The following is a 25703-nucleotide window of genomic DNA, read 5'->3' as shown; positions in this document are numbered from 1 at the left end:
CCTGTCACAAACAAGAAATGCTTAGTATCCATTTGAAATGAAAATGCTGTATTTTATACATGGCTATTGTTCTATTATCTCTTGAAATGAAAGTTTTACAGGGCAGGAGCCTTCTTTGAAAGCATGGCCTTCTATTCAGATAAAATTATTAAAGCATTGTACTACGTATATTAGGAGTGATACATTATTTTCGATGCCTAGAAGCAATGAAGGGGTAACCCTTGGCTTTTTAGTTCCACTCCTAGCAGTGGCACAGATTCATTCCTTAGTTTGAATCTGCATTTTTTTTGGTGGGTAACTTTAAAATTTACTTCGGTGCTCATACTGTCCAGATTTGCTGGTGGAACTCCTTCAATCTGGCTTGTGAGCCCTTCTGAACGCCCTCTGTAATTTTTGAGCACTCTCTTACTTTTTGGCACAACACAATGTTCAGGTCTATTTTGTACTTTCCCTCCCCAGACCCTGGAATTGGTCAGTTCTCCAAGGAGCCCTGGTTCCTTTCTGGGAGAATGATATATAGAAACCGAGATCTGGATGTCCGCTGTGCTTACTGCTACTGGAGTGCTGCTGCTCCCAGGCTTCGCCAGCAAACAGAGCTAGAGACTACATGTAAGTCTATAGCTATGTACACATATATTCATATTTGCATCTATACTTATTTCTATGTCTGCACGTACTGAAGTCCGTGAGCTCATACCAATAACTCCAATTCAAAACTACCACCACAGCATTCATTCTGGTTTTCTCCTTTCCATTTTTGTAATTATTTTCTCTGAAGTGAGAAATCTGGCTCCAGTTATCCCAGATATACTTAGGTATTTGATCTATTTTCCTGTATGTAACTAACCACTCATTCACTGCCACCACCAGGCCCAGCCCCAGTGGGGCACTCTCCTCACTCTAAGCGGGCTCAAACACCCTGAGTTGGGCAGCTACTGCCACTCCCCACACACCCCCATCTCATCCCTGTCAAGCTCTGCCACCCAAACCTAGTCATCCCAGCTGGCCTGCCCTGGCCCAGTGCCCCGCTCCCCACATACACAGTTACCTTGCCCAGGCCCACCTAATGACTTCTGGGCTGAAATGTTGAGGAATTGGAAGAGGAGAACTTGGTAACTATCTTTAAAATAAAATATAACTAATATTTTATTAGATAATTTGTTTTCATTTTATATAATAGACACATTCCTGAAAATTGCCACAGACATTTAAACTTTTATAGAGGAATCAAATTTTAGAGCCCTGGGGGCCTTCTACTTAAAGAAACACTGTGGTGAGTATTCATAAAGTAAAAAGTCATTTTGTAATGTGAGTAATTCCTACTAAGGTACATGTTCTGTAAAATTTGATTATCACCAAACATGAGTTTTTAAAGTGCTAATATCTGAAGATATAAAGTTCACTAAATATCAGTCAAGGTACTCCAGAATTTCAAAACTTATGCCTGAACAAACAAAATATCATTTCATTGTAATGGAGACATCCCAGGGCATAAACTTCTTTTTCAGTAAAATAAATTAAAGGGCACATTCGAGAAGTTTCCAACAGCTCACAGAATATTACCAATCTTAACACAAGTGCCATGGCATCTACGTCTGGAAGGGGAAGGTAAACTAGGACTTCATAAAGTAATTGTTGTGCAAACACATGCCCATCAATACAATTTGAGGGATACTTAATTACCTGTACATTTATTTAAAAATTTGGTCTGAAATCCATACAAGTGGATTAGAAAAAAAGCACAGCGCCTTTTCACCTTGCCTTTGTGTCATTAATTGTTACCAGAAAAGGACAAAGCACCTCTCTGCCTCCAAATAATCCAGGAAGCAAGGTTTGCCTGGCAGCAAGGAATACATCCAAGAAGCAGATGGCAGCACTGGTGGGCTGGCCAGTGAGGCTGATCATCAGTGAGGTGGGCAGGGGTGAAAAGCAAATGGAAGGAATGGAGAAGCAGCCTTGGCCTGGGTTAGCCACGCATGTGCAAGAACCTGGGAGCGAAATCCTTGCTGGGTCAGGCAGTGGTGGGCTAACGAGACAGGTGGGTCAGACCTATGTCAGATAAGCAAGGTGAGCCTGGGGTCTCAATCAAACTATGAGAGCGACTCAGGCTCACTTGACCTGACTTCTTCTTCTTTTTTTTTTTTTTTTTTTTTCCTGTTTGGTATGCTGGGTCTTCCTTTGGCAACCTTCACTCTGGCAGTCAGTTTCTGCACTGGGAAAGGGAGTGCAGACTAGTGTTAAAAACAGAGATTCTGAAACCAGACTGAGTTCAAATCCAGGCTTCACAGTATATTATCACAAGATTTGCAACCTCTCTGTGCCTCAGTTTCCACATGACATACATATCCCCAAACACCAGAATGGGGACTAGTGGAGCAAGGGACCCCCTGCCCATCTTGGTGACATGCTAGACCATGGAAGGGCAGCTGTGCAGTGGTTCTGGGGCTGCCCCTAGTCAGAGGCTTCTCTGGATAGGTTTTCTCCAGGCTCTCCTTTGGTGGCTTCTGCCTCCTCTAGGACAAGGAAAACCGAGGGAGAAGTACCAAAGTGGGCACCACCACTCCTGAAAAGGTGATGCTGCTGGGCGTTGTGACCGCTGCCCCTGCCCCTTCCCTCACTGCAGCCCTCTTGGCGTGTCCCCAGGTGAATGGCCCAGGCTCTGCCACCCCCACAGCTAGCACAGGACCTCACTTGAAAATGTGCTCCATTCAGCCCAATGTGGGCCCCATCTCCCATCATTCTGGGAACTCCAGGAGGGACTTGGTGTGGTACCAGCCTCATTCCAACTCCCTCTAATCACGGGCTCCTCATCCTCCACATCTGACAGCTTTGTGGTCGCATCACTCCTGGTAGTCTTACCTCTTTCACAAGCTGTACTCAGTCGGAGCTCTCGGAAACCTTCCTGATACCTCAGGAATCTTCCTGCAGAAGCCAGCCTCTGCCTCGCTCCAACACTGCTCTCCTAACAGCAGCCTGATGCCCCACCTCAGCCTGTGCTTCTGAAGTCCAAAGTTCACACAGCTGCTGCTCGGAATTCCTGGACGGGCCCCATCGTTTCCCTGTTTACCAGGGTCAGACCTCCATCCTCATTGTTCATCCTTACCAAACACTGATTACATATGCACACGCACATGTATTTACTCACTCTCCGCGTACTAAGCACCCAGCATTACGGTAGGCTATGGGGACATCCACTGAACATACAGTTATGTGCACACACCAAGAACTTCAAATGAGGCAGAGCACTGGGGGAGAAACCGCTTAGTAATTACTATCAGCAATTACAGGGCAGTGTGGCTGGTGCTATGGCAGGATTATGTACCAAATAGGAGGGGACCCAGAGAAGGGAGCTGAGGCAGACAGGAAGAGGGTATGGGGGCCAGGTTTTTGCATTTTAATTCAACTATACTTCACGTGTTGACATTTTTATGAGTCTCACAAGTCCAGTGAAAAAAAGATTACCTTGTTAAAATACAACAAGCCCTGCAAAAATGTAGCAAAACATTTCCTTCCATGTATATATATAGAAATCAAACTATTACACAAAAAATATATTAAATTCTGATTTGCTTTTGTGAGCTAATAATTTAAAAAATCCTGACAAACTGCAGTGGGTAGAACTTGTCTGTGAGCTCAGTTTCTAAAAGGAGAGAAAGATACATAACACTTTACATTATACTGTAAGAATTCTATCCCTACTGAACTCTGAACAGATGGCCCTTTTCTCAAGTGCAACAATTTTACCAGCTAAGTTTCTGAGTAAGCTATTAATGAGTTTTTAAAAAGACACCAGAGGGCAAATCACAATGGACTTTCCAAGTGAGAAGATTCCAACTTATTAACTGTGCAGACCACACACTAGGTCATAGTCACCACCAGGTGGGATATGAGATTCAAGACAGATTGAGTAAACAATGCCAGAATCTGCTTTTCCCTGAGTCTAAATCACCTCTCCATGAGGTCTGCAAGCAGTATTAAATCATTGTATGGAAGCAAGTATTCCTATAACTGAAGATGGACACCTGAAATCAGCCCATTCAAATGAATATTGAAAGCCATCTAGGCATTATTCTGGATATTTCTGAACCTGTTCTGATTTCTAAACCAGAGCTTTTAAAAGTATATATACACATTCATCGGTCTCCTTTCTTTTCTCCTTTTAAAAGCCATGTTCATCCATATTTTCACATAAGATCAATTTATACTGCCCCACTATTTTGTAGACTATGAAGTCATTTGCTCTCAGAAATACACTCTAAAGTACATCGATCTCCACCATCCTTGCATGTTTCTATTTGCAAAATGGGTGCTGGATGGTACGGGAAAACAAGCATTATATGACACGAACTGGTAAATTAATCTCCTTCTGGAATTTTAGCAAACTGCATTCAAATCTTATGAAATTAGAGTGAATGATGCCTAAATTAGAAAAATGAACGAAAAACCTACTGTGACTTATTTTGCCCTTCTGCAACTTCAGAGAGTTACTAAACACAGTATTGAAATCTGCATTTGGCCCTCAATGAAGTTAATAATAATAAATGATCAAATATTTTCTAGTATGAAAAGAAGAAAAATAATCAAGATATGTATGCAACTTATAAACAGGCTCTTTAACAATTAGATTTTCCTCTCTCTACATCTGCTTTCATATTTTGCTTTCCTATTATTATGACTGCACCCAATCCACAATTGTGGCCTTTTTCTGCACATCTGCAAGCCATAGGGGAACAGGACAACATGGGAGTAGAGACCAGGATGGTCTTCAGAGACCAAGGGCTGGGTCTCACCACCTATGGGCTGAATACTACTCAGTGACAGGGAACCCCCATATGAGTCAAGGGGGAGAATGTCAAAGCTCTAAAGTATTTCACACCATCCCCCAGTGTCTCTAAGTCCTTCTCCCAGAGAGCCCTGGGAGCCTAAGAATTCCTTCTGTCCCTTAAGAAGAAGCATTATTAAGCTCTGAAGTTAGAAATCAAGACCAGAGAGGGAGTTACGGTTAAGGAAAGAAAGACTCCCTTGGCAGCAGCAGTGGTGGTGAGAATAGTGCAATTTGCTTGGGTTTTCCAGGGCCCTCTTTATTCCTTTGGGTTTTGGCCACAGGCTGTACAGGTGGACAGAGGCACGAGCATCAGGGGTCCCTGGGAGGACCAAACTGCCTTACAGGCCTTGAACACGGGTCGGCTGCAGCCATTTACCCCTTCCTCTCCTTCCCAATTCTCAAATAATGTCCTCAATTGTTCACCATTTGCCAAGGTATCATTTTGTCCTGTACATGTTCCTTTCTCCTTCGTTCATCCTTTGCCCTTTCTCCATCAACACCTTCGCCCACTCTACCCCACCTACAACATGCAAACACACACTTCAGCTGCCATGTAGTTAGGCCAGGCTGTGCAATGCACAACAGCACACAAGAAGCTGAAATCTACCCTGCACTCAGCTCCCTGCGCCACACAGCCTAGTGTCAGAGAATCGGAGGCACAAAAGGACCATCCATTCACCAAGCCTGTGCAGTGTCTGCCCAGAGAGGGCATCCTTTTCTAATACGTATGAACTAGAGCTGGCTCTGCTCCCTATCCTCTTAAGCTTTCACTGTGCACTAAAAAGACAGTTTTTCCATCAAAACAAATTATTTTCATATTGCCTTTGATAAAACACTTTTTTCATTTTAAGGCATGATATCAGTTCCTCTAAGTCAAATAGAGCTGTTTTAATGGAAATAAATGGTTTCAGACAGTGTCTGGCACAGTCACGTGGTGAGCTTCAACTAAGTGGTAGATGTTAATGTTCTTACCTTTGTAAAGTACCATTCAATGCTTGGTTCACCTAACAATGCGAGCACTGTTAATAGTGACTTAAGGAAAATCTGCCTTAGGCAAATTAAGGGAATTCAGTTGTTCCCGCTTCTGATCTACATCCAGCAAAACAACTTCTGGAATTTGAAAAAAACGAATCACAGCTACGAAATGATTTAACTAAGTCACACATATGCAGACCAATGAAAAAGACATCTTGCCATGAAGATTAAATGAGGTGACACAGATAAAGCTTCTAGCATAATACAGCAGGAAGTTGGTAAAGTTTTTTATCAGTACACTTTTTTTCAAAACTAAGAAAAGGAGGTGGAAAAACTATTAAAAAAAAAAACCAGTCCAAAGCTAAAAAAGAATAGCAGCCTAGGGCCATTGTGCATAGAGGAAATCTACCTTAACACAAAATAAGTGTTATTCAAGTCAAGGACTTCTTGCTGTGTAGTCTCTTCGAGGCTGGCAAGAGGCAGGAAGCTAAACTTCATGGAGTTCCTCTCGTTGCTGTCACATGTTATCAGGATACGTATGCTAAGCTCATCAGTATTCTCCTAGTTGAGGGTTGTTATCCCTCTTTCACACAAAAGGAACCAAGCAATTAGTCTCAAGGGAGGCCATAACCATGCAAAAGAAGGTTAAAATAAAATTTGAACATTTAAATTATCAACTATTTATAAAACTCTTCTCTATAGAATCACCCATTCACCGATGGTTTCAGACAGCTGAAGGTTTCCGTAAGTACAATTTCCCTTTGAGCATCTACACAAAAAGGGAGAACTCTTAAAACAGTATGCTGGGCCCCTATGGGTGTGTGTTTTGGCCTAGTCTCTCATCGTCATAAGTCTAGTTACCTTGGCAGTCAGACAAAGGAGTTTTAGAGAAGACACTCATTTCCAATTTGGGATCTGGCAAATACAAGTCTTCTGCAGTTTGTTTTATAAAATGAAATAACTATTCCTGAGCACTGTGTTAGGTGGAGTACAGGGGGTTGGAAAACCATGTGCCTATTCCTAGATTTTTAGCCTCAACAGCTGGCAGGCAAATCCTTGGAACCTGCTGCCAACACTACAGGTCCAGGGCAAGCTGATGCCTCGAACCCACTTATCCTCCTTTCTCCAAGTGACCACTGGCTGCCTTACCTGAACTCCCTCCTATTAATGTCTCAGGGACTGAGCAACACTTCCTGGGCACAGATCCTCCTCAGGTAGGCACTTCCTCTCCTTCCCAATGGCCTAAATTCAGTGCCTCACAAAGTGTTTGTTCTTTTTAGAAGTGGGTATTACAGCCTCCGGTGCAGTCTATGAAATGCAACTTCGGCTTTCTAGAAAGCATGGCCAGTTTTGCAGGTGGAGGCACGGCTTTGTCTCCAGTCTGTTACAGCCGTCCATGGCACAGAATGTCATGAGGCCTAACGGTCACCTGGCTTATAAACGAGGGCTATGTGCCTCCTCTCCTTCACAGCACTGCCCAAAGGACAGAATCAAGTGCTTCTGAAAACTGAAGAAATGTAGGAAGTATATAATTCAAACTGTGCAGCTGTTTATGTTTTCTGGAAGTCCTTGTAGGATTCTGAATTTTAGTCAAACAAGTTGGCACCATTTCGCGGCATTTCCTCCTTCCTACTCCCCATCTTCATGCTAATCTCCTTCACCTCCTCATCTTGGTGGTGGTTCTCTAACCATTGGTTATGCAGACACCTGGCTTTTCAATCTATCCCACCTCCCCTGTGCTCTTCAACTGTAGGGCAGATTCTTCTTTCACTCCCTCCTTTTTTGCTTTTCATTGTTATACTCTTAAAAAATGTCAAACCAAAAGTGCAAACATACTGATTGTTTCATCTCATGATTTTTTGGCACAATCACACGTAGTATTGGAATCAGCGTTGTCCTTTTATACAAACTGTTATATAAATGCCAAAACACAGGGAAGCTATTGCTTGGTTTCTGGGTATTTTTCCAGGGTGAAAATTTTCACTTTTTTCAGAAGAAAAATATAGATACATGCTGTGTCTTATAACTATGTTGTTTCAAAACTATCATTTTCCTTTCCCTTATTTTTTTCCCCAAGTACTAGCTTCCAGCCAGATTGTCATCTGTGCGTCAAACAGTACACACCCCTGCTGGTGTGCCTTTGCACAAATGAAAATAATCTGATTTGGAAGCTACAGAGAGTTAAACCATCAATCCTGCAGTGTGGCCCACTGCCGTCACCTGGGCACTGGCAACAGTGCTCTGTCACACTGAGTCAGCAGCTGGGACACGTCTGTTGTGTGCCTCTTGTCCAGAGCTTTATAAAGAGAACAGAAGCAAGGGACAAGGTAATGCTGAATGTCTGCAGCCTGTAGATAAGACACATTTGGTGAAACAGGAAAATTCTCAGTGTTGTTAACTTATTGTTTACCTAAACTGTTTATGATATGATTCCCAGGGCAAGCATTAACAAAGCAACAACAAATGTTAGCAGAACACTTCAATTAACTGTTCTGTACAAGAGTTTTTTCAATCCTGAGCTGTTTTAAGGAGGCTGCATCCATTAAAGACATAACAAGGGACTCTTTCTGTAAGAACGTCAGCTGCCTCAAGTCCGCTGTGGAATGGGGCAAGTTACAAACATGTAAAAATAAATAAATGACTCTAACTGAATAGAGCCAAGGCATGTCGTGTCATTTTTCAGTTTACCAACCTAAGTACAATTTTCCACATCTAATTTTCTGCTTTTAAATTGGCTACTGAAATAGAAATGGGATAATCAGCCAGTTAAGAATCATCCATAAACAAGAACAAATGTGTCCTGGGATAGGACTAAGGAGGCCTCTTATGAGTGTGTGGCAGCTCAGAGACCCTTTCTTTGACTTCCTTGTAGATGCCTACTGTTTGTAAGATTGAGGGAGAGGTTGCTCAGATGAGAGAGCTATGACTGTGATAGCTGAGTGCTGAGGGGTAAAACAAATCATGCTGTAGTTACCGCGAGAGGAAAGGATGTTAAAAAGATGGAACCTGAACAAGGAAAATCAAGGAGGACTGATAAGAGTTAAAAACAGTTTATAACTTCAGGAAAGTCAACATTCATTTTAAAAATAGTTTAAGAATTAAGAGGGGGATCTCCTCTTTCAGTTCTGGAGCCCCCCTCCGTCTCTACGGGGGAGCTTCTTCCTTCTGTCTTCTTCCTTCCTTCTTGCCTATTAAACTCTCTGCTCCTTAAAACCAAAATAAATAAATAAATAAACAAACACCTTATTGTCCTCAAGTCATCCAAAAAAAATAAAAAAGGAATTAAGAGACCAGGATACTTAAAATGGCTTGTATTTGAAGCTACCTTCCCTTCCTAGGATTCTGTTTATTCTTAGAAAAAGAAATGTGAAAAAAACAGGAAATAGATCTGGTCATGCTCAAGAGTATAAGGACTGGGCATTTTATAAATCCAGGTAAAAGCAGTGCGAGAGCACTGCCTGCTGCTCTAATATGTGCACAGCATTACATGACCAACCCCTTCATAGTTACCACCTCTGAAAACTCAACTCCCATCGCATTTAATGTTGACAAAATTTTCTGTGAATCAGAGTGCACTCTATAGACACAACACAGTTTCAGACCAATAGCTCTCTTGCTTTTTGTAGCTTAATCTGTAATCATCTTGGCAATTAAATCATCTCTCTTCATTCCCCACCAACCTCTCTAACACACATACACACACACACATGCACACACATGTGCGTGCATGCTCACACTCTTGGATCTGATTTTTCTTAAGGCATTATCCGCAACAATAAAGAAGAATAACATTTCCATTTCCATCTCCTAGGGAAAATAAAGGAAAACATCTGGGAGGTGGAAGAGTAGGTGGGAAGAAATTAACCTTAAAATCTCGCACAAGACATTAACTTGTATGCAACTGACTACACGGTCAACTACAGAGTTCTCAAATGTGTAAAAATTGGCAACAAGTAAAGAAGTAACAATGTTGGTCTCAACACCAATCATTTTTATTATCAGAAGATCCACCTGGAACTACTTCTTTGCTCTAGTGCCATAAGGCGTAAATAAGAAGAAAGTGCAATTCTTGGCTTATATGTTGAACACTAGACTAGTCTGCTTAATTGAACATCAGAACAGACAAAAAAAATTCTCTAGGTGCAAAAGCTGCTAGCTACTTTTTAGAAAAGGTTTACATTATTTGAAGGGAGATGTGCCAGAAAACAATGATAGATCACAACTACCTAATCTGGCCAAGGAAGGGACAAAATCAGTCTCTTCTTTGTTAGACCACTGGCTATGGAGTCCAGCAAAACAGGGCTCAAACCCCAGCTTTATCACGTATTAGCTACATGATGTTGAGCAGGTGTCCTCATTATGCCTCAATTTTTTCATATATAAAATAGGAATAGTTAGAATATCCAACTTAATAAGGTGGTTGGAGGAATTACAGGAGGTCCTATGTGAAAAGTAGTTAGCAGAGTGCTTCCCTGGTGAATGACCCTTCATAAATAGTAGCTCTGTATTAGCTGGCTGAGCAAGAGCCTGACTAAACAGTATTTGCTAACAGATCTGTGAGCTGGTGAGTGTAACATTGCATGGAGCAGGCAGAAGGGAAAGGCAATCCTACCACGGAGAAGTGACAGCACGTTGGGCCAAGAGAGGAGAGAACAGAGAGATGACTGTCAAAATTTTAAAATCCCAAAGGTTAGAAAATAAGAAATAAACTGCCTTTTTCTATTACACGTTTTTGCTTTTCCCATAATGAAATGTATGTCTAGCTTTTAATGCGGAGCAGAATGAAAGGGTATCAAATGTTTGTTTAATGCAAACCTCAAAAACTACACAGTTTCCTGATGCAGTGAGTGGGGTGAAAAGAATGACCCAGGCTTGGCTGTCACTCAGAAAGTGGCAGATGGGGGACCTCTGGTGGACCCCTGGCCAAGCCGGACGCAGTCCTCCCCTCACTGCCAGAGGAGTCCTCCTCTTACAACAGCAGAATACGAATCTCCTCTGTGAGATTAATGGTCTCTGCACACCTGATGATGGTTGGTTAGACACTATAATCCTCTTCTGTGTTCTGGTTATATGCCCATTCCCCTCCCAGAAGACAGGATCTGCCCACAGGCCTGCCAGGAGGTGGAGGGGGCAGGGGCGCTGGGCTGCAGACCACAGGCAGCTACGTGAATCTGGGCAAAGTCCTTACCCTACCTTGGCCTCAGTTTCCGTTTCCTCCTCTATGAAAACGGGAGACACAGCTAATATTTTGGCCTCACAGGACTGTCGTTATCCTCAGATGAGAGATGCAACTATAATGTAGCAAAAGAATGCAAGGAAATCTATTTTTAGAAATAACAGTCTGTTTGGAAACACTTTCCTTAATGTATTTAACACACTATTACACTCACAGTGAATGTTTAAAAAAAAAAATAACTTCCAGAACTGAATTGAGATGCTGACAAAGGACTAAATAATTTAGGACATGTTTGGAAATGATTAAATTCTTGAATTATTATATAGGTAAGCAAAATTATTCTTAGGGACAGTGTAACATTGCATGCTAATCAGCCTCAAGAGAAGTAGTAACTGTCAACAGCTCGTGGCACACAGCCAACTGTCTGCGGGGTAAGTAAAGAAACTGAATTAGCTTTTTCAGGGGAGCCAGAACACTGAGCCCTGATGACATGAATCCTGAAAGCAATGGAACTCTGAACACAGCCTTTGCCTACAGAATTTTGCTCTTTTCTTGTCTCTGAATTAAGTTAAAATGAATGCCATTGCCATCAGTTTATAACCACATAGCAATGTTCATTCAAAAACTATCATCAAATGTATGAAAACTCGGTCACTGCAAATAACAGAGTTAGAATTTGACAAAAATGATACAAATCCTGTGAAATATCTGCCTTTAGGAGTGTCTGTGCTTGCAGCACAGAACAGCCTATGTCTTGTTGGGTATGAGTACGCGTATTTTACAAAATAACAGTGCTGCTCAAGTATCCAACAACAGGAGCTCACACTTTGCTGAACAAGAAGTTTAATATACTTTAATAACAAACCTGAAAATGAACCTAGAGAACAAGATTGAACACAGTGTAACTTCACGACTGGCTTAGAAGATAGAAAACAGAAAACAGAAAAGAACCTTAACAAATAACACTACAATCACACATGTATTTTCCCCTTGACCTTGAATAGCCTCTGCCTGACTCCCTAGCCAAGAAGCCCCACACATGTAAAATCTGAACCAAATAAAAGATGATTTCATGGGTACACAGAAAGCAAATACATAAACAACTGCATGAAGTTTTTTGTATTTACTTTTCTATAATGCTGACTAAAAAATAAAGCAACATTAAATGCTACCTTGAAAGCTTAGAGATGAAATCTCTGCAAAATATAAGCCAGATTAAGCAAATTCCTGAGTAGTACTGGCATGTATTTCCCAGATAAAAATAAAATTATATTATTAGCTTAAATGTGATATATATTCCACCGCATAACAACGTGAAATGTGACTACAAAATAAAACTGCATAATTTCTATAACCCACTGTAGTGTCGTTACTTTGCAGTGACACTGTTTTAAGCTACTGACTAAAGCTCACAGCATTAGGTACCTAAATTCCACACCGCTGGTGACAGTGACAAGACCTGACAGGCATAATTAAACAATAGTGAGTTCAGTTAAAAATCTGATTTGCAAAACTGGGCTATACTTCAAGACTGATTCTGATTCTCAAGACTCAGTTAATTTTGAAATTAAAATGCTCCTTAACTCATGTGTTTTGCTACCAAAATGTAGAGTTAAATTAAAATATTATTACAGTTTAACACCAAATATGAATTTCCAACAATTGATTTAAGTTATTTTGTTTCTAATCATGTCTTTTAGTCTTGGTTCATGAACTAATGATGTTTTGAAAAAGCTATAAGTAAGTCTTAAATCTAAAAGACAAGTATTATTTTGTTCTACCTACCTATTGAGGAAACCCCAAATCATGTGAAAAGAACATCAAAGTCTATTCCCTCACAATGCATTCAGCAGCATGCTCCCCCGGCGGGCTTTCCTGTGTGTTATGTTTCGCTACAGCAACAGTATAGGGTTGCCTATCCTTAAATGTCCAAACCCCTTGGTGCCCATGAAAAGGGTGTAGCCTCCAAGACACATTAAAACCTATCACTACAGAATTATTTCCTAGAGAGCAAATACACTTCTGAAGATAGGAAAGAGAAGTTTCAATTGCTGAGTCTCAAATAAGGCTGATAGAAATCTATTCTGATGTTATCTCTATTAGAAGTGAGACTGTCACATAGATAAGAGAAGCTCAATTGTGTGATTCATGAGTGACATATGCCAGCATCTTAGAGCTAAGCAAAAAAAGCAGTTATTACTTACTGACCAACTACATGTGTGACTATTAAGTGAAATTTGCTAAGACGCCCATAATATCTAAATTAAAATTTAAAAGGCTATTCAGCAGAGTATGAAGCCTATGCAGTCACCTGCTGGTCCGCAATGCTCCTCTGTCAACGCTGGCAATGCTGCACTGCACTGTTTATCTCCTTGGTCATTTCTCCAGAGGCTGTGGAATCCCGGAGGCTATGAGCTGTCTTAGCCTATCTATCTACCCTTCCAATCAGCCTTTACCCACTCATCAAACTTCAAAATGCTACCCTATGCCCCTCAGTGTATGTATATCTTACAAATGAAAAACACCTATACAGTATTCCACCCAAAAAGGCTGAACATCCAGCTTCCAAACTCTAGAGGTTGCTGGGCCCTCCAGCCTGCTCCAAGGCTGCCCCTGACATACAGCAGAAGCTGACTCCAAGCTGGGTTCCCTCCAAGACACAGGGTTCTGTGCCCTCTTCCTACTAAGAGAACCAAGAAGAAACCACTTGATAAAATTCTGGACATACTCAGGAGAGGGGCTGGGAGAGGAAGAGAGATTAAAATTTAGGATGTTCTACCAAAGCAATGATCATACACATTATCATTTGTAGATATTCTAAACAATACTTCCTAAACCCAATCAATCCAACCTATGAATACCACCAACATCCAAAAATGGATTCAGAGCAAAAAAGTAGCATCATTTCCTATCCCAAACCATCCTGTAAGGCCACTGCATAGCTTCCAGGGGCTCTACCCTCTCTCCCCTCCCCCATCAACCTTCCCTCTGTGTCTCACAGGTGCAGATGCTCACCCCTCCAAGATGGGAATTATACTGTAGTGACATTAGGACAAATCTTGTAAATGAGTCTTTAAAAACAACCACTGTGGCCAGGCGCAGTGGCTCACACTTGTAATCCCAGCACTTTGGGAGGCCGAGGTGGGCGGATCCATTGAGGTCTGGAGTTCGAGACCATCCTGGCCAACACGGTGAAACCCCATCCCTACCAAAAAATACAAAAATTAGTTGGGCATAGTGTCGCATGCCTGTAGTTCCAGCTACTTGAGAGGCTGAGGTGGGAGAATCACCTGAACCTGGGAGGCGGAGGTTGCAGCGAGCCGAGATCACGCCACTGCACTCCAGCCTGGGTGACAGAGTGAGACCCTGTCTCAAAAAAACCCAAAACCAAAAACCAAAATAAAACCACTGTGCAAGGCACATATTTGTCATTCAGAAAACTGATATATCCTTCAGGAGAAATCCAACTAAATAAATAATCTTAAGTTTTTTACTGGCATCTTCCTACCCCTCACCAATATTGCTCACTCTGAGCCCCTCTCTTGCTACTTCAATGCCTGCCTCCCTACCACTGGCTTATTAACCTCACCCCCAAACACAGTTTTGCTTCCTCCATCCTAAAACATCACCACCACCATTCTTCTCTTTACAATGAAACTGTCAAACTGCTGAATGACAACAGTCCACATGCTGCTTCAGGCTTTGCTCTTTTTCTACTTATTCTCAGCAATCTGGCCTTTGTCCCTCTCTCTCTTTCTGTCTCCAGGAACTGCCCTAAGCTGCCCTGTGGGCTAGTCACTCCTCTTGCCTGCTAACTCGGACTCTGCTTTTAAAGTGTACTCCTCTCTGGGTATCCAACCAGCTAATTCCCTTCTGGATCTCCTTCTGCCTCCACTGTGCAAAGCTTCTGCCTGGGCCCAAAAAGTAAGAGGCAAAACAGAAATAAAAGTAATTCATGATGATAAAAACTGTAACTTCATCCACACATGTTGGAGGAGAAAAGATATCATTACCCTGACAGTTTCCACTTCCATCCAGGTAACCACCAGAAGTGATGTCTCCCAGTGCCAGAGTTCCTATTCTTCAGAACGTGATACTCCAGACAGTTAACCTGCAGTCACTTTCTAGTTTTAGGAATAATTTTAAAGATGGGCTTGAGTCCATAAGAAGACTGAAGGGCAATGACTGCAAAGCTGCAGGTCTAGGAAAGGGCCCCTGCCATTCACTTCTGAGCCAGGGCTCCTGAAAAGGGCACACGAACTGCACGTGTGGACTAAGACCCTCCTCGTGACCCCACTCTACAGCCTGGCTTTTCATCCCTGCAACTCTGGAGAGTCTAGCCATTTGCTTTAGTTTGATGTCTCAGCCATGGCTCAAGCTTCCCCTCTCTTGTGGGGCAGATGTGTGCTCAGCCTCTGGTCCACACCCAGACTGGCCACTGGAACACATCCCCTGTCCTGGCCCAGCCTCCAGGAAAGGAGCTGCTGACAGAAGACTGAAGAGTTATGAAGAGTCTTAATGCCCTGCACGATTGCCTCAGACACTTGCTACATTAGCTTGGCAGTGCAGCTGCCACAGGCAGGACTGTGATCAAACATCTCAAAGTCAGAATCCTCATGCCACAAAAGGAGAACAATAAGAAAGCATTGAGGAGCTTCAGTTGTCCTCAGAAAGCCTCATACTTTGTCTTCAACTCCACTGCAGGAGCTGGGCCGGGTCAGGCCATGGTCCCAGGCACAGATCCTCTCTCCCCCCATCCCAGGGAGGCAGGGAAAAGAAGAGGGGATGCCTAAGACACATGGCAACGACATCAGGGCTTCTTAAGGAGCAGAGGCTAAGGCTCAGTGATCAACTGAAAGTCAGCCCTGGCAGGAGAGTTCAGGGGGAAATAGTGCCACTTTCCAAAACAATAAAATAAAACACAGCGCAGTAGTATCTGTGAAAAGCAAAGCAACGTAGGGTAGAATGTGAAAAACCAGCTATGCTCAATACCTAATGAAGTAAGAGAATGGATTGTTTTGTAGACTTCAGACACAGTTCCCCAAGCTGGCTTTGGAGACATATTAATGTCCTAAGAAAACAGGGTCTCTGTCCTATTTTTCCCCCAGCTATTTTCACTGTCTTGCTCTTCTTTGGTGACATCTACTCCAACTGGTTCTCTAATTTTTTCTGCCCCAAATAGCAACCACCAGGACTATTCCCAGCACATAAGAGGCTCTTGATACAATGTGCTGACTAAATGAAGGTCCCAGTCAGCTATTTGACTTTGGGTCTTCTATTTCAATGGTCCTCAAAATCACACTTCTATTCCTGGGGGAGAGCCAACATGCATGCGTCTGTATGGATCTTGAGTTTTGGTCACATGTATTTTTCCTCTTAAAAAAAGAAGAGATGGATTGCCTAGATATACCAAAAAATAAAAAAAAAAAAGAGCCTTTTAAATAGCATCTCCACACCACCCACGACTTGGAATTCAGCCATCTGGCAACCTTATCAGCTGTAAATAACAATACAAAAATAACACACATTTGTTTAATACTTTTATAATGAAATTTCTCTGAAACTTTGATGTAAGTCTAATGTCCATCTTATTTATATTCACCCATCTATCCACCCCAAAAATATATATTTTGCACTTGATGACAAGTACTATGACTAGAGCTGAAGATACAGGCATCATTCACATTCTCTATCCCAACAAGGTTGAAAAACATACCTAAAAATACATAACTATACAACATGTGAGATACTGCATAAGAGGTGCACACTGAGCACCCTGTGAGCAGTGACTCAGCTAGTACATCATGGGGGAGGGGAGTAGAGGGGGCAACCCAGGGAAGGCTTCACAGAAGGTGACAGGCCACAACAATTCTGTGACATCTCAACTCAGAGGTCTGTCCACCAGCCAGAAGAAAACAATCATCTTGTGACCCCATACTGACCTTCAGGGTGGCCTGAGCCAGCCAGCCAGCAACTGTGCAATTGGGGCAGTCACAGTAACCGGCTAAAGTTGCTTCAGCACTGGCAGCATTGACTCAAGGGATCAAAGCACTCGACAGCGGTGATGGAGCAAATGACCACAGATGAGATTTTATCTGTCCTTATGGGCACTTCTCAGTTGGCAGCGTAGCAAGACAAAGTACCACCGGTGGGCTAAAACAGCTTTGGGATGGCTTAGAAATCTTGCATATACAATATGCCCAGAATGTGTGAGCTGCACCCAAATGCTCTTGGTAGTTACTTAAGACTAAGGGTGGGAGCAATACCTACCACCAAAAGGAACAGCAAAAGTTATTCAAAAGTTATTTTTAGTTATTTAGAGAAAAAAGGATTCTCTTTTCATTTATGACAAGGGAAAACTCTGAGGATGTTCAGCCATAGGTCAGACAGAAATAGCTGAGTCCCATCCCCCTCAACTTACCGACCACAGGGACTCCAGACTGAGGGCTGACCACAAGCACTGCCTGCCTAGCACTTCAAATCATGCCATTATTGTGGGAAACTTCAACACATGTGGTGGCCAAATGGAGTCTTAGCCTTTTCGTTCCTGACCTCCTTAATTGCAGAGACTTTCAATCTATTCACCTATTCCCAAGGGCATTTTCTGGGTCTCATCACATCTTTATGTCTGGAAAACTTAAATATGAACTAATGGGATCACAAACTCCTGTTCACTTGGTAATTCCACAATTTTTGTTTCTGCAGTTCATCAAGCCCTCCCTATTGGTCTCTAGGATTTTCCCTCTGATTTTTAAATTTTTAACTTAAGAAATACAAGTACATAGTTGGAAAAAAAACCAAAATCATTCTAAAAGGCTTACAATAAAACACAGAAGCCACTGACTGACCTGCCCCTTCTTCAACACTGACTTCCCAATCCTCATCCCAAAGAAAACCACTTTCAACTCTTGTGGCAGTTGCTTTTGTTAATTACTATTAATTCTTAACAGCACAAGTTCCAGTCGCAGACGGTATCCACTGATTGATCTCTTTCCCTCTTCTTCCTCCTCCGCACCCCTCTCATCAACATACTTTTTTTTTCATTTTTCCAATTTGAAATGTGACATTTCACTCCTAAATACTTTGGCATGCTTCTAAGAACCAGGCAAAATTTACCCTACATAACCACAGTACCATTATCACACTAAAGAAATGTGACATTAATATAACAATGTCTAATATACACCCACATTCAAATTTCCCTGATTTCCCCAGTAATGCCTTGTATCATTTGCATTTCCTCCAGTCCAAGATCCAATCATGAATCCTGGGTTTAACTTCAACTCTTTATCTCCTTTCACCTGGTACAAATTACCCAGGATTTCCGGTAGTTCCTGACCCTGCTGCGCTAGCAATTTCCCAGTTCTTTGAAAACCAGTGGCAAACCTAAGAGTTAGTGAGGGCCTTCCCAGGTATTGGTCCTCCAGCCCTTCAAATGGCTTGGCAAGCAACTAATTCCCTTATTAAATGCTTTTCAGTTTCAAATATTCAAATCATTGGTTCTCAAATGCATTAGTCTCAAGACTTCTTTACACTCTCTAAAAATGACTGAAAAATCCCCAAAAGCTTTTGTTCATATATCTGTGGGCATTTACCATATTATAAATTAAAATCAAAAATTTTTATTCATTTATTCGCTTACAAAAAACAATAGTAACCACAATACATACTACCACGAAATATTTTATTAAAAAAACCTATTTTCCAAAATGAAAACAATTTACTGGAAGAGTGATGTTGTTTTACATTTTTACAAATCTCTCTAATGTTTGACTCAATTCTCATATCTGCTTCTGCACTGAGTCTGTTGCAACACATCGATTGGGTTGAAAGTATATGAAGAAAATCTTCCTTTACGTAGATATATAATTGGAAAAAGGGGTAATTTTTAATAGCCTTTTCAGAAAACGGCAGACGCTACTGTGGTACTACACCAAACTCAGCAAGTGGGGGTCACTTCTTGAAGGTCAGTTGCAATGTGGAGTCTGAAACTACATCAATGAGCTTTTCTTACTCTGTGATGTTAAAATCCATTGGTGTAATTTATACTTTGAATTAATCTTTTAACTATGTACTACTCTGTAACATCATGCATTGATCATTTGGGAAATATTAATTCACTGAGTTATGTAGGTCTTACAAATGTTGACATATTTCATCATACTTATCAAAATATCACATTTATTAATATCACCACCAACTTCATCAGAAAAATATTAAGTATTCGGAACTGTCAAGTCTTGGTAGCAGATACAAGTTTTCCAAAATCCTAATTTTTGCTTGAAAGCTTAAATTTTAATGCTGGTAACAAAATTTTCCTGTAATTTCCCTACAGAAAATGGTTGCCAAATACCCAAGTCTGAATAACCATATTTGTATGTCATTCTTTTAGGTAAAAATGGTTTTCTATGAAAGTGGTGAGTTCAGCTTGCAAGTAAAACAACTGCACAAGTGCTTTTCTTAGAGATAACAATCATGCTTTGGTATGTGACAAAAGTTCTATCTATGTACTTCCCATTTCATCATGCATAATAAAAACTCGTGAGTACTCAAGGGTGGAGATTTAATAAAAATAATGTTATTGCTTCTACAAATGAAACCACATTTTTTTCACTGCAGATACTTTGTGGCAATGAAGAAAAAAAGGACTACGGTTTGGAGCCACTGCATTGATTCATGCTAAAGTGCCAGCAGTTTTACCCACCATTGCTTTTGCATCATTAGTGCAAATGTCAACACAAGGGAAAAAGGCAAATGCAATCGTATTGTAGCACCCCCACTCTCCTACACCTTCCAGTGAAATAGAAATACTTTTAGTTCTTAGAGCAGATTCTACTGTGCCTGTCTGAACAGTCATTTCCCATCTCCTCCTCACACTCCTCCATCCAAATTTATTTTTCAGGTCTTAGATGACATCTCTTCTGGAAAGTCCTCTCTGTCTCCCTGAAACTAGTTAGACTGCCACCCTGGGCACTTCCATAGCACCTGCATGCTATGGTCAATGACTTTAGTAGGAGCTCTTGAGACAATTCCTTCCCCATTAGCGCCTGCCCTCATCATGGCAAGCACTCAAGAATGACTCTTTCTTTGCTCACCAGACAACTCCTAAGCTGTTAAAGCTCTGGCTATAAAGCTGGCTGATGCACCTTGATAACACAGCACTTTGAATGTAGGCACCAATGCAGTGTCTGACATGCAAGAGATGTCTGGCTTTTACAACTTATATGTCTGGAAAAGATCAGAGTTTTATGTTTGCCTTCTGAGTCCCAGCCTGAATACCTGACAACCTCCAACGTGCCTGTCATTTGGATAAAGGTCCATAGTCTGTCCTGAGAGAAGGCATGATGGCCATGTCCCTAGGACAGCCAAAGATAATGAGGTACCATCCTGGTCAGAGTTCCTGCTCTCTGCTGGTGAACCCTGTGGATGCAGGCACTCTTTACCTTCTGGCCAGACAAGAAAAGCCTCAGCTGTCTTTACAGTTTCTACCCCTTTTGGCCTTTAGCTGGTGCTGAATCCTACCTGGAGTGAGGGGCTCTGTAACCCTTACCAGCCCTCTTTTCCTAGCAATCTCCCTATCTGCTTCCCCTGAGTAGGTCTAGGGGATGTTAAAGCTGAATTGTGCTTTATCCACACTATGTAAGTCTCATTTCTATGTAAATACAATTTGCTAAAGGAAAATGAACATGCTAGAAAGTTGGCTCCTGTTCCTAATATACCCCAATAATATCATGTTCTAGTGGGACTTCAAATTTTCTTGCTGGAGTCTCCTATTAAATTATAAATCCCTTGTGGGTAGTGAGTATAATATCCTCAGTAGCTACCATAGTATCTGGTACATAGTAGGTGATCAAAAAATATCTGTTGGAGCAATTAAATAATATATATAAAATTATTAGCATAGTGACTAGAACACAGCAGTCCACAGCAGAAGCTGCTCTGATTTTGACATGATGACAATGACAGGAACATTAAGGTTTATATAGAGATTATTCAGTTATTTTTTTTCTCTCCCAGCTTTGTGGTCAATGTACAAAGTACAGTATTTATTAATACTAGTAATCTAGTAATCTTAGCATGTGTCTAAGGGTGAGGAGAAAAGATACCATTCATGAATCTTAAAGTCGTATGTTCACTCTGCTCTGGGATGGTAATTTTTGTTATCAATTTAAACCACCTCTCCAGGATTTCTCTGCAGAATTACAATTGAATACCCATGTAATCACTGAAAACTAAGAACCTTTATTTGATAACTTGTTGAGCACATTTTGATTAGGTATAGCCAACATGCTTTCAGGAATGGCAAGTCATTCTCACATAACATGCAGCAAATCCCTCTGAGGATAATACAGACAAGTTTAATCAAAGGAGTGGCAGTGATCTTGGAATTCAGAAAATACTTGACAGAGTTCCATATCAAAGGTTAACAGTCAGTGTATGAGAGCCATAAACCAAGAGGAAAATTGGTATTAGATTGATAAAACACTCAACAGCAGGAAACAAACAAACAAAAAACAAACGATCAAGGAGGAAAGAAAAAAGCCATAGAATACTGCACGGGCTGGTGATAAAGTCCAGGATTTTTATGTTATTTTAAAACATCTGAAGGGAAACCACTCTGATTGTGTATTCTAGGAATGTAGAACCATTAGAAAAACAAAGTGGCTTTTAATGGAATATAGGAAATAGAAATAGCACATTAAAAGAGTCATTTACTGAACTCTGAAATGACAACTTACTGGAGCGCTTCGTATGACCAAAACACTAAGGTTAAACTGGAAAGAACCTCTTTTTTTAGTTTACAAAGTATAATCCATTTGGTGAAGGAGAATGTTGTAAAGTTGGGAGAGGTAGAAGAGATACTTTTGTCAATTAAGAATAACTTAAAATTTTTCTTGAAAGGGAAATGGAAGAGCGATATGCAGACCCACATTCTAATACAACTTTTGTGTTTTTCTGATTAATTCTACTAACAAGTCACAACACATCTCTTTTGATCAAGTACAGGGAAGTAATCTGAAGCACCACCCTGTAATCAGAAGATGAGAAAGCTCCTGAAGTTACCATTTGTTCTAATTAGGTCACCTTCCTACTGCAAATACTCTAGTAAATGAAGTGTGTCACGTCAGTACTCAACCTTTGCAAAAGACAGTGAACTTCTGAATAGTTGCCACACTTCCTCCTGGGAGCGCCGGTTTGAAAGCTAACTGCTATTTGGTAGGTTATCTGTAGTTATTTTCATGCATCAAAATAATGGTTACTGATTAGTCCACAGGAAAAAAAAATCCAACTCTCCAATTACCCTCTTAGATACCCATGATACTTAGAGCAGCCTTTTATTTCAGCTGTATTTAGTTAATTGCTCCCCTCCTTCTCCCAATTACTTCCTATCTCCAACATCCAGCACCCAGTGCAGGGTCAGGTGTGTGTGACGGAGGCAACCCTGAGCACAAGGGCCCTCAAAGCGATCAGAGGTCCTTGCAGCAGCCCCTTGGAATGGTGCTGTGCTCTTGAAAGGGGCATCCAAGTCTTCAGCTCCACATAAACACTATCTGACAGCAAAACATTTTATTTACTTTCAAAACTACTAAATAGTTTTGCTATTCAAACATTCATTTTAACTTTCTATAGAATTACTGCCTTTATCTAAGCTTCCAAGCTTCCCCTTAACCCCATGCCCCGACAACCTTATTATAAAAAAGAGGATTTCATGCTTCTTCAGTCCAGTCCTAGCTAAGCTCAGGTCACTCCTGCCTTCTCTAGGATCCAGCTCAATCAACTCTTCCCTGCTGAATTTTCAATCTCCCCCCTCCCCTACAGGCTCATGACCCCATAGGCTCACTTAAGCAAGACTCGTTCACATTAAAAAATATATATGAGTAAATCCTTCCTTGACTACTCCACTACACTACCAGTATCACTCTTTGATCTTCTGTTCACAAATTGCATGCGTTCCTGGCTTGCCGTCTCCATGTCTTCACTGCCTCCCACCTCACAGTCCACTCACGGTAGCATGTACCCGTAACTTCTCCAGCGCTCCATGTTCTAGTCAAAGAGCACCCCACAGGGTCCCCATGACCCTTGCACTGGCAAAGCTAGCAGGCTTCTCGGTCCTCTCTTCCTGACCTCTCGCAGCCTGAGTCTGCTACCCACTCCCTGGTTTTAAAGCACTTTCTTTCTTTCTTTCTTTTTTTTTTTGACAGGGAGTCTCGCTCTGTCGCCCAGGCTGCGGTGCAGTGGCATGGTCTCGGCTCACTGCACCCTCCGCCTCCCAGGTCAAGTGATTCTCCTGCCTCAGCCTCCCAAGTAGCTGGGACTACAGGCTCGTGCCACCACGCCTGGCTACTTTTTTGTATTTTTAGTAGAGACAGGGTTTCACCATGTTAGCCACGATGGTCTCGATCTAACCTCATGATCCACCCACCTTGGCGTCTCAAAGTGCTGGGATTAATAAAGCACTTTCAGATTCTCTTCCCACCCTCCAGACCCTAACTCATAGACTCCCACCTCTTTTCCAGGCCCTCTTCTTAACAGTTTAAAAGTCCTTTCCAGGGGAGTCATTTCCTCTTTCTCCAAACACCATCTTTATGAAAAACTCCCTAATCTTACCCAAACCCCACTTCCGAGCTCCACACCCATACATTTTAAGCCTTCTGAATGCCAGCACTTCAGGTCTTACAGATGCCTCAAATTCATCATACCGCAAACCGCAGTCATCTTCTCCCCCGTTCTACTCCCTCCAAGAAAAAGACCATGGTCCTCCTCCAAATTCACATTATCCTTCCATTTCTTCAAGTCAGAAGCTCAGAGTGGCCCCAGCCTTTTCCGGCTCTCTTAGCTGCCACATCAAGACAACCTAAGGACTGATCCAAGCATCCACATTAACCTACTATGTGAATATCACTCTAAGCTGTCACCTACTCTTTAGTTTTGCTGCCACCAATTCGGTCTAAAACAACTCAGTCTAAATCACATCACCTTGCCTGGACAATAGCTTCTAACTGATCTCCAAGTATTCACCAACTTTGAGATCTTTAATCATCTCTATAACATCAAAGCAATCACCAATGTGACTGTTCAAAAATGGATATTCGTTCCCATCAATCGGCCCCTGTTGAACAAGCCCTCTAACGCCTGCCTGATATTTGGGCTGGCAGGTCCTCCCAGGAGCTCAGCCCTGCTTACTGCTCAGATCTCCCTTCCTGACCCCTCCCAGAGGCAGGGAACTGCCATTATTTTTTCTTGCTAAAGCAGGGCCTTTGTACTGGCTGTTTCTCCTTCATTTGTCATTTTCTCTATCCCCCTTCTATCCACTCACCCTTTAACAGTTAAATCCTAATCTTTTTATGGGTGAGAGACTCAGCTGAAAAGTCACCGATTTTCTCTACTCTAATTTAGAGTAGGGTGGGACCTCCTGTATATATAGCCATAATCCCTTTCCAAAACAACAGCCCTAATTACTTGTACTTGTATTGGGCTGCAGAGTTGACCAAGATGAGGACTGAGATCTATCTTGCTCAGGAGCACCTGGCACAGTAAGGGCAGACTTAGCAGGTACTCAATAAATCTTTGGTTAATGAATTATCAGGCTAATAAATGGCCTCATAAACATCATGTTTTCATCGTTTCACTGCATTTTTAATCACTGCTTTGTCCTTCACTGTCCAACTCTGAGAAATTAATGTTTTCCTAATAAATCAAATAGTTCCCAGAAAAAAAGTCTACAGATACAGAAGACATCTATATACATACATCACACATACACACACACACACTAGTATGTGTGTGGAGAGAGAAAAAGATATGTATATTCGCAAAATCATACCTTTTTTGGCTGAACTAATTCACATTAAGTTGCAGACATTACGATACTTCACCCCTAGATTTTTGACAGCGTCTCGCTTTGTCACCCAGGCTGGAGTGAGGTGGTGCGATTTTGGCTCACTGCAACCTCCATTTCCTGGGTTCAAACAATTCTCATGCCTCAGCCTCCCGAGTAGCTGGGATTACTGGCATGTGCCACCGTGATGCCTGGCTAATTTTTGTATTTTTAGTAAAGACAGGATTTCAGCATGTTGGCCAGGCTGGTCACCCCTAGATCTTTCAGCAATTTTCTACGTAATCACAATACTATTATCACATGCAATAAATTAATTTTTGTGCAATAATTACTCCATATTTCAACTTCCCAAATTGTTTAAAAAATGTACTTTAACAGCATTTCTTTTGAAAAATTCAGGATCCAAGGGATGATGACACACTGCATTTGGTTGTTCTACCTCTTTAATCTCTTTTAATAAAGGACAACTTCCCTGCCTTTTATTTTTATTTAATTTTGGTCTTTCGTTATAGACATTTTTGAATAGACCAGGACAGGTATCTTGCAAAATGCTCCATGATCTGGATTTGTCTAGCTGTTTCTCAATAATCAGATTCTGGTTAAAGATGTTGTCAAGAAGACTTCACAGATGATATGCTGTGTACTTCCCACCACTGCAGAACATCAGGAGACGCATCCCCCAGAAGACCCTGCTTTGCCCCAATTCAATCATCCTACACCTAGGCCCAGGCTTCTTGAGTCCCACCCTTCCCCACTCCCAGACTCCAGCTGGCCCTCCCTGTGAACAGACATCCAAGTATCATCAGACACTTGGGAAAGCCTCTAATGAGAAAGACACAGAGCCAGCAGGACCCCGGCTGTGAGCAGACCTGGAGAGCAGGCTCCAA

General features: G+C 41.7%; 1 protein-coding gene across 1 annotated transcript in view; it reads right to left on the bottom strand.

Moving 5' to 3' along the window:
- The window catches only part of PELI2 (pellino E3 ubiquitin protein ligase family member 2), a 183020-nt gene that overhangs the window by 73074 nt on the left and 84243 nt on the right, over positions 1 to 25703 (bottom strand). The gene's annotated exons all lie outside the window — the stretch shown is intronic.

Source organism: Pan paniscus, chromosome 15, assembly GCF_029289425.2.
Source record: "Pan paniscus chromosome 15, NHGRI_mPanPan1-v2.0_pri, whole genome shotgun sequence".
Taxonomy (NCBI): Eukaryota; Metazoa; Chordata; class Mammalia; order Primates; family Hominidae; genus Pan; species Pan paniscus.
The sequence above is the reverse complement of the archived record's forward strand: the minus strand, read 5'-3'. Positions and strand labels throughout refer to the sequence as shown.